Source organism: Bos javanicus, chromosome 14 (assembly GCF_032452875.1).
Source record: "Bos javanicus breed banteng chromosome 14, ARS-OSU_banteng_1.0, whole genome shotgun sequence".
Classification (NCBI taxonomy): Eukaryota; Metazoa; Chordata; class Mammalia; order Artiodactyla; family Bovidae; genus Bos; species Bos javanicus.
The window spans coordinates 5,222,308-5,233,523 of NC_083881.1; the positions used below are offsets into that span (position 1 = coordinate 5,222,308).

At 42.1% G+C, this 11,216-nt stretch overlaps 1 non-coding gene across 1 annotated transcript; it reads left to right on the plus strand.

Annotated features, from left to right (window-relative positions):
• The first annotated feature begins 4,140 nt into the window (after nt 1–4,140).
• On the plus strand, nt 4,141–4,212 carry TRNAF-GAA (transfer RNA phenylalanine (anticodon GAA)). The gene has a single exon. It is a non-coding gene; the product is annotated as a tRNA-Phe (tRNA).
• Nucleotides 4,213–11,216: the final 7,004 nt, after the last annotated feature.

Consider the following 11,216-nt stretch of genomic DNA (forward strand, 5'->3'; position numbering starts at 1 on the left):
CAAGAATGTTAGAGGTGGTTGCTTTCACAGAAACAAACACATGAAAAGATGCTCAACATCACTCATTATCAGAGAAATGCAAACCAAAACCACTATGAGGTACCATCTCACGCCAGTCAGAATGGCTGCGATCCAAAAGTCTACAAGCAATAAATGCTGGAGAGGATGTGGAGAAAAGGGAACCCTCTTATACTGTTGGTGGGAATGCAAACTAGTACAGCCACTATGGAGAACAGTGTGGAGATTCCTTAAAAAAACTGAAAATAGAACTGCCATACGACCCAGCAATCCCACTGCTAGGCATACACACCGAGGAAACCAGAACTGAAAGAGACACGTGTACCCCAATGTTCATTGCAGCACTGTTTATAATAGCCAGGACATGGAAGCAACCTAGATGTCCATCAGCAGATGAATGGATAAGAAAGCTGTGGTACATATACACAATGGAGTATTACTCAGCCATTAAAAAGAATACATTTGAATCAGTTCTAATGAGGTGGATGAAATTGGAGCCGATTATACAGAGTGAAGTAAGCCAGAAAGAAAAACACCAATACAGTATACCAATGCATATATATGGAATTTAGAAAGATGGTAATGATAACCCTGTATGCGAAATAGCAAAAGAGACACAGATGTATAGAACAGTCTTTTGGACTCTGTGGGAGAGGGAGGTGAGGGATGATTTGGGAGAATGGCATTGAAACATGTATAATATCATATAAGAAATTAATTGCCAGTCCAGGTTCGATGCAGGATACAGGAAGCTTGGGGCTGGTGCACTGGGATGACCCAGAGGGATGGTATGGGGAGGGAGGTGGAAGGGGGTTCAGGATTGGGAACACGTGTATACCCGTGGCAGATTCATGTTGATGTATGGCAAAACCAATACAATATTGTAAAGTAATTAGCCTCTAATTAAAATAAATAAATTTAAACTAAAAAAAAAAAAAAAGAATTTCCAGCCCAGTTGTTGTTGCAATGTCATTGTTAGAATCGTCTTAGTCATTGTTGTTTTAAGAACTTTAGTAGATATATTCTTTGGTAGAGTCAAGGCTTAACTTGACCCATTTTCTTGACTGATTTAGGAATAGGTCAGGATGAGGGCTTCCCAGGTGGTGTTAGTGGTAAAGAACTCACCTGCCAATGCAGGAGACATAAGAGACAAGAATTCGATCCCTGGGTGGGGAAGATCCCCTGGCGGAGGGGATTGCAACTCACTTCAGCTTTCTTGCCTGGAGAATCCCATGGACAGAGAAGCCTGTGGGGGGGCGGGGGAGGGAGCTACAGTCCATGGGGTCACACAAAGTCGGACATGACTGAAGTGACTTAGCATGAACTCAGGATAAGGGAAGATTTCAGAGAAGATGAGATGTGAGGCTGAGTCAACCAGAAATTCTACATAGCACCTAGTAGTTCAGGCATGAATCTGCTACAGCTAACATTTGCTGACCTTTAGAAATATTGTGCAATTAATTTTCAAACAATTATATTAGATCAATGCTACTATGATCCCTTTTTATTGATGTGGACACTGAGGTGTAGAGGGGTTAAGTAAATTACGAAGGAGCATTCAGTTGATAAGCAGAGAAGCAAGAATTTGAACCCCAGGACCCTGGATCCAGAATGAGCATGCTTTATGACAAGGTGACCCTGCCTCTGTTACATTGCAAAGGGCAGTGGTGAAAATGACTTGAATAATACTGCTATTGGATGAATTTCTGATTTCTGTGTGGATGCTATGGCTGGATTCACACACAAAAAATACTATTTCCTGTAACATATTACTAGAGAAACTTATGGAAAGGGATATGCCACAAAAGCCATATTATCACTTTTTTCTCTTTATTTGTTTGAGGTTTCAGCATAAAAGATGCATCCTTGATTCCACATATGGTGAAATTCCATGTTTAAAACTCTTCAATCACCAGAGCTCGCAAAGGAAAGCTGTATTCATAGACGGATCGTGTCTGCAATCAGCCTTGAACTTCCTGTGTCAAACGGAAGAAATGATTTTCTTTGGTAAGGCAACATTTGATGCAGATGGATGGGCAAATTACTCTGCAGTGCCTGAACCCTCTCCAGCAGAATGAGGAAGACTTGAGTCAATTTGATTTGTGGGGAAAACTGCTATTGCTCAAACTAGCCGACCATCACTAACGTTCTGTGCGAAGCTGATGAGTTCAGAGGTCTCTGGGATGAGCCAGGGCTGTGGAATCAGAGGTTACATCCTGCGGGTGTCCTTCAAGACCAATTCAACTTTCATCTCCCTGACTACCGGGAGCAGAACAAATGGCTGGCGGAACACGTGCCATCACAGCAGAGTATTAGACTTGAACCCTCGTGCCTCCACAGCACACCAATTTGTGCTGATGAGAACCATTTAAATTTTTTTCTACCCAAAGTCCCTGAGTTCAAATGATGAATTGTTACGCATACAACTTGTGCATCACAGCTGGCTGCAGCTTAACTGCAGTGCTCCCACCTGCCTGTTCATCCTCCATCTCCCGCTGAGCCAGCTTGCTGCCACGTCTATCGATACTATCATCTGCAATATAGAGTCACACAGCGTCCAGCTCACCAGTCCCCGCTCTGCCCACTCCCATGCCAATGCTGCTGTAAGTCAACTGGTCCTTTGAGTGAGATACCACAGTCTGCTCTGTCCTGCCAGGCCCACCTCTCTCCCCTTCAGTAGTGGGTGTCTCTACTTGCTTTTCATCCTTTCTTGCAGATGTAGTGAGGAGAAGGGCCAAGATGGGAGGTGCTGTGGCACAGCAGGGTTGCTTATTAAGGTCTGTTACCTATTTAGCACCTATGTTAAACAAGTCTCCCCAGGGCCCTTTGGGATATGGCCCATGGCACACAGAGGGTTAAACGAGATGGACTGGGGTTAGGGTTGGGGCGATGAGGGTCTGGCCGCACTCCCTGCTCGTGAATTCTTCCCCGCTCTTATTGTGCCCCTGGGCCTGGACTCTGACTCACCCCCAGTGCTCTTTCCTCTGGTGGGCTGGCTGTGTCTCCCGTCACTCTGCTTTTCACTGGTCTTTCCCATCCTATGTTGTCAATCAGAGCTTTCTAACGCTGACTGTCTTCGCCAAGATTCATTTTCTTTCCCGTGCTTCTCCTAGAAACCATGCAAATAAAGGGGTGCGGCCAGACCTATTGGGTTGGAGTGAGGAGAAGTGCCATCCAAAGAAAATGACCATTAGTAGGAGTATCAGTGTTTTTTCAACATGAGAGGAAAGGTCTGACCTCCACTTTAACTGTCCAAGAACCACAGTTTACATGAAATACCTAATATGTTCATACAACAAAGAAAATCAGTCACAGAGGTTTCACCCCAGAGAAAGAGAGCAGTGATAAGAGCGTCAATTCCGCCTACATGTCAGCATGTCTGAATCTTAACTCCAAACCCTACAGCCCTGAATGCATCTTATTTTGTCGGCTTTACACTATTATTTATTTGAACTTCTGCTTCTCTACCCACCAGCTAGACTGTAAGAGCCTTGCATTCAGTGGCAATATCTGCATTTATATTTGAATTATCACCCACATCATAGAGGTCCCTTGGGGAACATTATCTCTACCGTACACCTCCCTATATAATATTAAATGCATAGGTATTTTATCATTTGACAAAACAACTTATATAAAGGTCATAAGATGTTTTACAACTTATCACTTCCAGATATGCAAACTGAGGCACAGAGCCCATCCTACCTCAAAGTCAAAGTCACCACAAGAAGAAAATCCTGTCCACAAAACATGCAACAAATGACCACCCAGACTCCTTCATCAGAGAAAGATACCTGTCGTCCGTGAATCTGTTTGTTTGTCCTGCTATCCATCTATTCATCCATTCATGCATTAATTTATCACAACCATACTGGGCACTTATGTACCAGGCAATGTGATGGTCATTGAGGATATGGTATGAGCAAAAATAAACTGACCACTCAAAGAGCCTGCAGTGTGGTAGAAAAGCAGACACACGTCAGAGAGTCAGAACACGTGAGCCTCAGGTGGTGCGCTGTGCGGTGGCTCACAGTACAAATGCTCGTTGATACTTCCTCAGTGAGCAGACTTGTCAGGGCCTGTGTCTTCTGGAAAGACAGCACTCTTTCAAGTCCATGGGCTTCCCTGGTGGCTCAGATGGTAAAGCGTCTGCCTGAAGTGCAGGAGACCCAGGTTCGATCCCTGGGTTGGGAAGATCCCCTGGAGAAAGCAATGGCAACCCACTCCAGTACTTTTGCCTGGAAAATTCCATGGACTGAAGAGTCTGGTAGGCTACAGTCCATGGGATCGCAAAGAGTCGGACACAACTGAGCAGTCTCAGTTTCAAGTCCCAGGCTCCCCTTCCAGCCACCCACAAGTTTCCACTCACCTCCTTCCTGTTTCAATGCTGCTATCAACCGGGGTGAATAGAAAGGTCCCAGTAGAGCACTGGGATCAGGCGTGGAGTCTTCTTTGCTGCTGTGTCAGCCACGGATTTGATGCTGAGCAAGTGCTGGGGTTCTTCTCCAGTTCCTTAAACTTGTGTTTTTTTCCTTCTACTTGGAAAGCCAATAAAAGAAAGAGCAGTGTTAAAACTCTACTGAAGTCTTGGGTGATGGAAAGAAGGATGCTCTCATGAGATGCAAAAAGTGAGCAAATGTTCACTAAATACCTAATGTGTACACTGAATCTAGGGGATGTCTTAAAATCCAAAGTGGAAATATCAGCTCTCTTAGTGAAATGTTCACAGCTTCTCAGATGCCCTTACCAAGTTTTCTGAAGCTTATGGCTTTGATTATACAATATAGGTCACATTGAAACTATAGCTATTTAAATGCTGTCTATATTTGCCATGGTAAAGTTTTCAGCAAATAAATAAAAGTTTAAAAAATAGCAAATACTTCATAGAGGGATTATTGTTCACCCTTTATCCATATGTGTCTCCTACTGCTGCTGCTGCTAAGTCACCTCAGTCATGTCTGACTCTGTGCGACCCCATAGATGGCAGCCCACCAGGCTCCTCCATCCCTGGGATTCTCCAGGCAAGAGCACTGGAGTGGGTTGCCATTTCCCTCTCCAATGCATGAAAATGAAAAATGAAAGTGAAGTCGCTCAGTCATGTCCGACTCTTCGCAACCCCATGGACTGCAGCCTACCAGGCTCCTCTGTCCATGGAATTTTCCAGGCAAGAGTACTGGAGTGGGATGCCATTGCCTTCTCTGATGTGTCTCCTAAGGCTGTTGTATAAACACTCAACCACCCACTCCACCACACCCATAAAGAATTGTACACAGATGCACACACAATAGGAATTAAGGATTTTTTTTTTTTGGAAGAAAATCACATAATTATTGGAAGCATCCAAAACTGAAAAAAATATGATAATCTGGTCTCTTCCATGAGGGGATGTTTGCTAGAGTTTAATCTTGGGATCCAATGGAGGGAGGGATAAATTATGAGTATAGGATTAACAGATAAAAACCATAAAATAGAGAGCAAGAAGGATTTACTGTGCAGCACAGGGAACTATATTCAATGTATAACCTACAGTGGAAAAGAGACTTAAAAATATGTACATGATTAACTCAATCATATAGCTGTACACTGGAAATTAACACAATATTATTGTAAATCAATCATACATCAAATAAAAAAAAATCTTGAGGTCAGATGGATCTGTACATCCTAGTCATATAAACTTGGGAAATGATGCCGTTTTTTGATGTATTTCAGCTCACGCATGCTACGTGCATACTGAATCAATTCAGTCATGTCTGACCCTGTGGCCTGTAGCCTACCAGTCTCCTCTGGGTTGTCATTTCTTTCTCCAGGGGATCTTCCAGACCCAGGGATGGAACCTGGGTCTCTTATGTCTCCTGCATTGGCAGGCAGGTTCTTTACTACTAGTGTCACCTAGGAAGCCATCCCAGCTCTCTCATTTTTAAAATTAGAGTAAAAATCCATATATTTTAAATATTTGATGACACTTCAAATTAGTATCAAGTGGAGTGCATGATGAGTGTTAGGACTGCAATGAAGTCAGTTCTCTAGCACAGATCTGTTATTCAGGAAGATAATGATACTGAAAGCTTTTTGACAGCTCAGAGAACATAAGCCGATTAATTTATCTTTTCACTTTGACTTTTAAAGAACCAAATATGATTTTAAAATGTGAACTTTGTATACATATGCCTTGATCTGATTACATGAGGACTTATCTCTTCTAAATGTGTTGGGATCCTAAAGCTGATTTCATTATTTACTCTGTGTGATGCTATTCTGAAGTCAATGGATAAAGTCAAGGGAGGAAACACAGTTTGAAAAGATAGCAGATGTCTGAGACATTTTTGAAAAATGAGGCAGCATGGCATAGTTGGGAAAAAAACTGGATTAGGGGTCAGAAAGCTGGGTTAAAATTCTGGATTTTCTACATCCATTAGGCTCACTGAACAACATTTCTGCTCTCTTTTAGTTAAAATGGGGTCAAATCACCTATCTTATAACATTGTGCCAAAGCAGAAAATATCACTGAAGTGTTTCATACTCAGTTACTGCTCAGTTCATAGAGACTAAGCTGCTACTAAGATCTAAGTGAGCAATCTGTGACAAGAACATTCTTATCAATATAACTTTCTCCACATCTAACTTAGTATATATCTATGTTTTCTGAGAGAAATTTGGTTTGGATAAGTTTTTTTGTACTTTACAACATATATTTTAGTTATAACAAAGAAGGTACTAAAATGATTGCAGCAAGGTATATACACAGGGAAAGCATAGACCACGCCTCAGACTAAATGAGAAGACTTTCTGTGCGCACTTTCCAGTATTAAATTGGTAGGTAGAAAGCAGCTACACTGGCTCCCTCTTTAAACTTTTAAACCATTCACTCTTAAAATGAGGAAAAATGAATTGTATTTATTATTCTCCATGACATTCCCACCCATTATAGGACTTCTTGTTATATCATTTGTAAGTTTTCTCTACCAGAAAATGAACAATTTTGTCAGAGCAGTCATGCCCTATATTTTAGCCATGGAGTCACACAGCTGGGACTGCACCCAGACTTCACAATTCACTCCCCTCCCCAATGTGGTCTTCAGGAAAGTGTTGAAGCTCTCTGAACTCCATTTTCTTTTTCTGTAAGAAGAGAGGCAGATATCTGCACTGAACTTAGGAGATAGTTGTAGAGACTGAGTGAATTTTATACACTTAGAAATTAGTGTGGCTCATGACAAGCAACTCAGCAGGAGATAGCTATGATGTCAACTCAAAATGCTCAGCAAATGGTAGGTAGTCAGTGAATGTTGAATGTTTGAGAGAATAAATGAATGAATGAGCAAATAAATATAAGATAAAGGCAGAGTACTGCAGAGGATTGGGGGAAAAAATGTCTGGATTTCAAAATGGAGATCATTGTACGCCCATGCTGTCCCTACAGAGCCTCCTTATTTCAGTTTTTAGAATGAGTTGGCATCATATAATATAAATGAACTTAGGTATCTTCCACCTTTGATCTTCAAGGATTCTGAGATGAGTGTGAGGTGTATTTGCTTGAATTCATACTGAGTGTTTCTAAAGAGCACACAGGGTCTAAGCACTTGTCTTTATCAACAGAATGACCTGGGATTTAGACCAAATACTTGGAGCACAAATTATGCTGTGAAACCAATATTTCCAGGAAAGTGATTCTGCAAACTCATACTGAGTGTTGGTTTTGTTCTTCTGTCAGGGCACTTTGATAGGAAGAGAGAGAGCAAGAGAAAGGAGAGTTCTTCCCCAAAAACGATTTCTTAGATATTCCCACTTGCATAAACGTTTTGTCACTTTGGTCAACAATAGAATGAACAAGCACACAGTGTGGGATAAGACAACGCCACAAAAACTGCTCTGAACCTGCTGGCAGTGACCTCCCTCAGACCCGAGAAATGGTCCTTTGGCAAGGATTGCCTTCCCCAGCCAAGGCTGGGCAAGCTGGCCAAGTGCTGTTGAAATGCTGGAAACTGTGATTCTGTGTGATGAAAAGTCAAAGATCATATTGGGAGCCCTGTATCAATGGCCAGAATTTGCCATGTGGAGAGTCCAGTAAGTGACTCTTCACACCGACATCCTCCACTCCACTCTGGGATACAGATGCCTTCTCTACCAATGTCCTATTTTCCAAAGAGGAAGAGCCAGGACTTCCCTGGTGGTTCAGTGGTTAAGAATCTGCCTTCCAAAGCAGGGGAGAGGGGTTCGATCCTTGCTTCAGGAAAACCTCACGTGCCAGGAAGCAACTAAGCCTGTATACCCCAACTACTGAGCCCGTGCTCTGGAGCCTGTGAGTCATGACTACTGAGCTGATGTGCCGTGACTACTGAAATTTGTGTGCCCTAGAGCCTGTGGTCTGCAACAGGAGGAGCCACCGCAATGAGAAATCCCCACACCACAATGAAGAGTAGAGCCCGCTAACCACAACTAGAGAACGCCTGTGCAAAGCAGCAAAGAGCCAGCCACCAAAAATAAATATTTTTTTTTAAAGAGGAAAAGCTGTAGCACTAGGCTTTGTCAAGTAATTAGCACCTTCATCTGATGGAACTGGTGAGACTGAAGGGAAAAGAATAGGAAAGCAAACCAACATGGGAGTGCTTGGGTTTAAGGTCATGTTTTAAGAATGGCCTTTCACCTACAGGAAAGAATGGATGCAAGGAATGACAACCCCCCTCACCAGATCCCTGAATTTAATTGAAGTAAATTTGGCATAGCTATGATGTAAACAGCATCCTACAAGGGAAGGAAAGGGTGCTATAAGCTTGGCATTAATGAGTTTAACATAGTCCGTATATATTTGAGTTTACCGAATAAGCAGTAGTGCAAGGCTAAAGAAAATTTAAATATTTGCCATAATCAAATTTATATTTTAGACAAAGCCTCTAGTGGTATTATGGATTATGCTTAGGAGGAACATAGAGGTGAAAGTTGGAGGCAAGGAATACTAAGAGAATACTGTTGGGACTGGCCAGACTAGATTTAATTATTAAGATGATATCCGTGTTTGGTGTATAGATGTGGCGAGTGTTTAGGCATCACAAGAATGTACAGGACTTAGCTATTTGGTATGGAAATTAAGAGGGTGGAATGTGGGACTTCCTTGGTAGTCCTGTGGTTAGAAACCTGCCTGCCAATGCAGGGAACATGGGTTCGATCCCTGGTCTGGAAGACCCCCTGTGTCATAGAGCAACTAAGGCCATATATATACCACAACTACTGAGCCTGAGCACCAGAGCCTGCGAGCTGCAAGAACTGAGCCTACACACTCATAGCCTTGCTTCTCAACAAGAAAAGCCACGCAAGGGGAAGCCCTTATACCACAAGGAAGAGCCGTCCCTGCTCGCCACAACCAGTGAAGGCCCACGTGCAACGATGCACACCCAGTAGTGCGGCCAAAAATAAATCAATAACCGAGTTTTTAAGAACAGAGAGAGTGGGAGGTGAATGCCAGATATAAACCATAAATTATTCTTTCCACATCTTTCTTCTTTCCAATAGCCATTTACAAAACATTCCTATATACCAGATGCTATGTGTGGCAGATTGCAACATCTGAAGATGATCTAGTCAATACATTTTATCCCAAATGTCCTTCCAACAAAGCGATGTTGATACTCCTCCATTAAATAATGCGTGTGAACTGCCCCTCTTCCTCCCACTGAATTTGGGCCTGGAACAACATGGCATCTAGGTTCTCATAAATATGATGTGATGGGAGGGACTCTGTGTCACTTTTGAGGTCAGATCATAAAAGTTAACACAGCTTGTGCCTGAGCTGTTCTTTCTTAGGGCAATAGCCCTTAAAACTCAGCCACCATATTGTGAGAAAGCCCAAACCACACGGAGAGGCCAAAAGCAGACACAGTCCCGCTTCAGGCCTCAGTCAACAGCATCAGCTGGCAGACATGAGCAAGGGAGCCTTCACCTGATTCCAGGATTTGTCACCTTAGATGGTGCTGAAGAGTAAGAGATGAGCTGTTCTCATCAAGCTTGACCTAATTTGTAGATCTCGGAATAAAATATATATTGTCATTGTCTTAAGCTTGTAATTTTGAGAAAATATATTAACAGTTACAGAAACATTCTATTCTATTATGGGATTTGCAAAGTTAAAATATACTAATTCTTCCTCCCCAATAAGATAGTCTCATAAATTAGACACACTAATGCCTACTAGTAAAATAAGGTTAGCACAAAAGGAAAACATGTTCATGGTTATAACAGAACCAGGAGGTATAAAAGAAAGATAGCTTTGTTAGTGACTGAGGTCTCTTTCAGGTGCTCATTGCCTACCTGCAAGAACATCTAAAATCTTGGCATATGCCACACTTGATATTTTGGACTGTACGACATCAAGACTCTTTACTACGTGCTGGTAGATATGACCATTTTTAACAAGGAACCAGCCATTGCTGAGATGTCTCAACAAAAGAGAAAAGAAAATAAATTCCTCCCGTATGTATAAATTGTTTGGAAGATACAATTAAGATATAACACTTCACCAAGCATAATTGAAAGAGCCAATTTGGGGTACTCCTTATTGACCGAAGTTTTATTAACAGCTGACTTTAACAATCCATCCTTGCCAATATGGATAAGAATCTGTACACCATATTCTGCCTTTCTGATGCTTAAGTGAGCAAGTGTTATTTGCAGGACAGTTCATAAGTCCTGCAGAAATCACAAAACAAACCTTAAAATCCTGTTAGATTTTCTGGGGTCAGACGCCATAAGCATGCAGTGTCCTGACTGTGTTCTAGGTGACGCTTGAGTCATAGTGGCAAGCCGGGGCTTCATCTCCATGAATGTGTGCATATCCAGTCATAGTGATTAACACTGTGCTTTACAAAATAACAAATTGCTTGGTTTAAGAAGCAGATGTTTAGGATTGGTATCTTTGCTGTGAGTGAGCCCATAACAAGGACTCTACTTGGTCTGGAATGGGAGATAGCTTGGTTATTAAGATCTGAACGTAGTGCCTCAACAACCTGAGACATTTATCAGAGGATAATAATATAACTGAGTAGGAAAAACCCAAGGGTCTCAAACTGGATAAACAGACTCATTCTGATAATGATCCAGGATTACAAATAGTTTTGTTGAGTGGTTAACGTAAAGACTTTGCGTCAGATGAACCTGGATTCAAGTTTATGCTTAGCCATTTATTTGCTGCCAAGCTACTTTGTCTT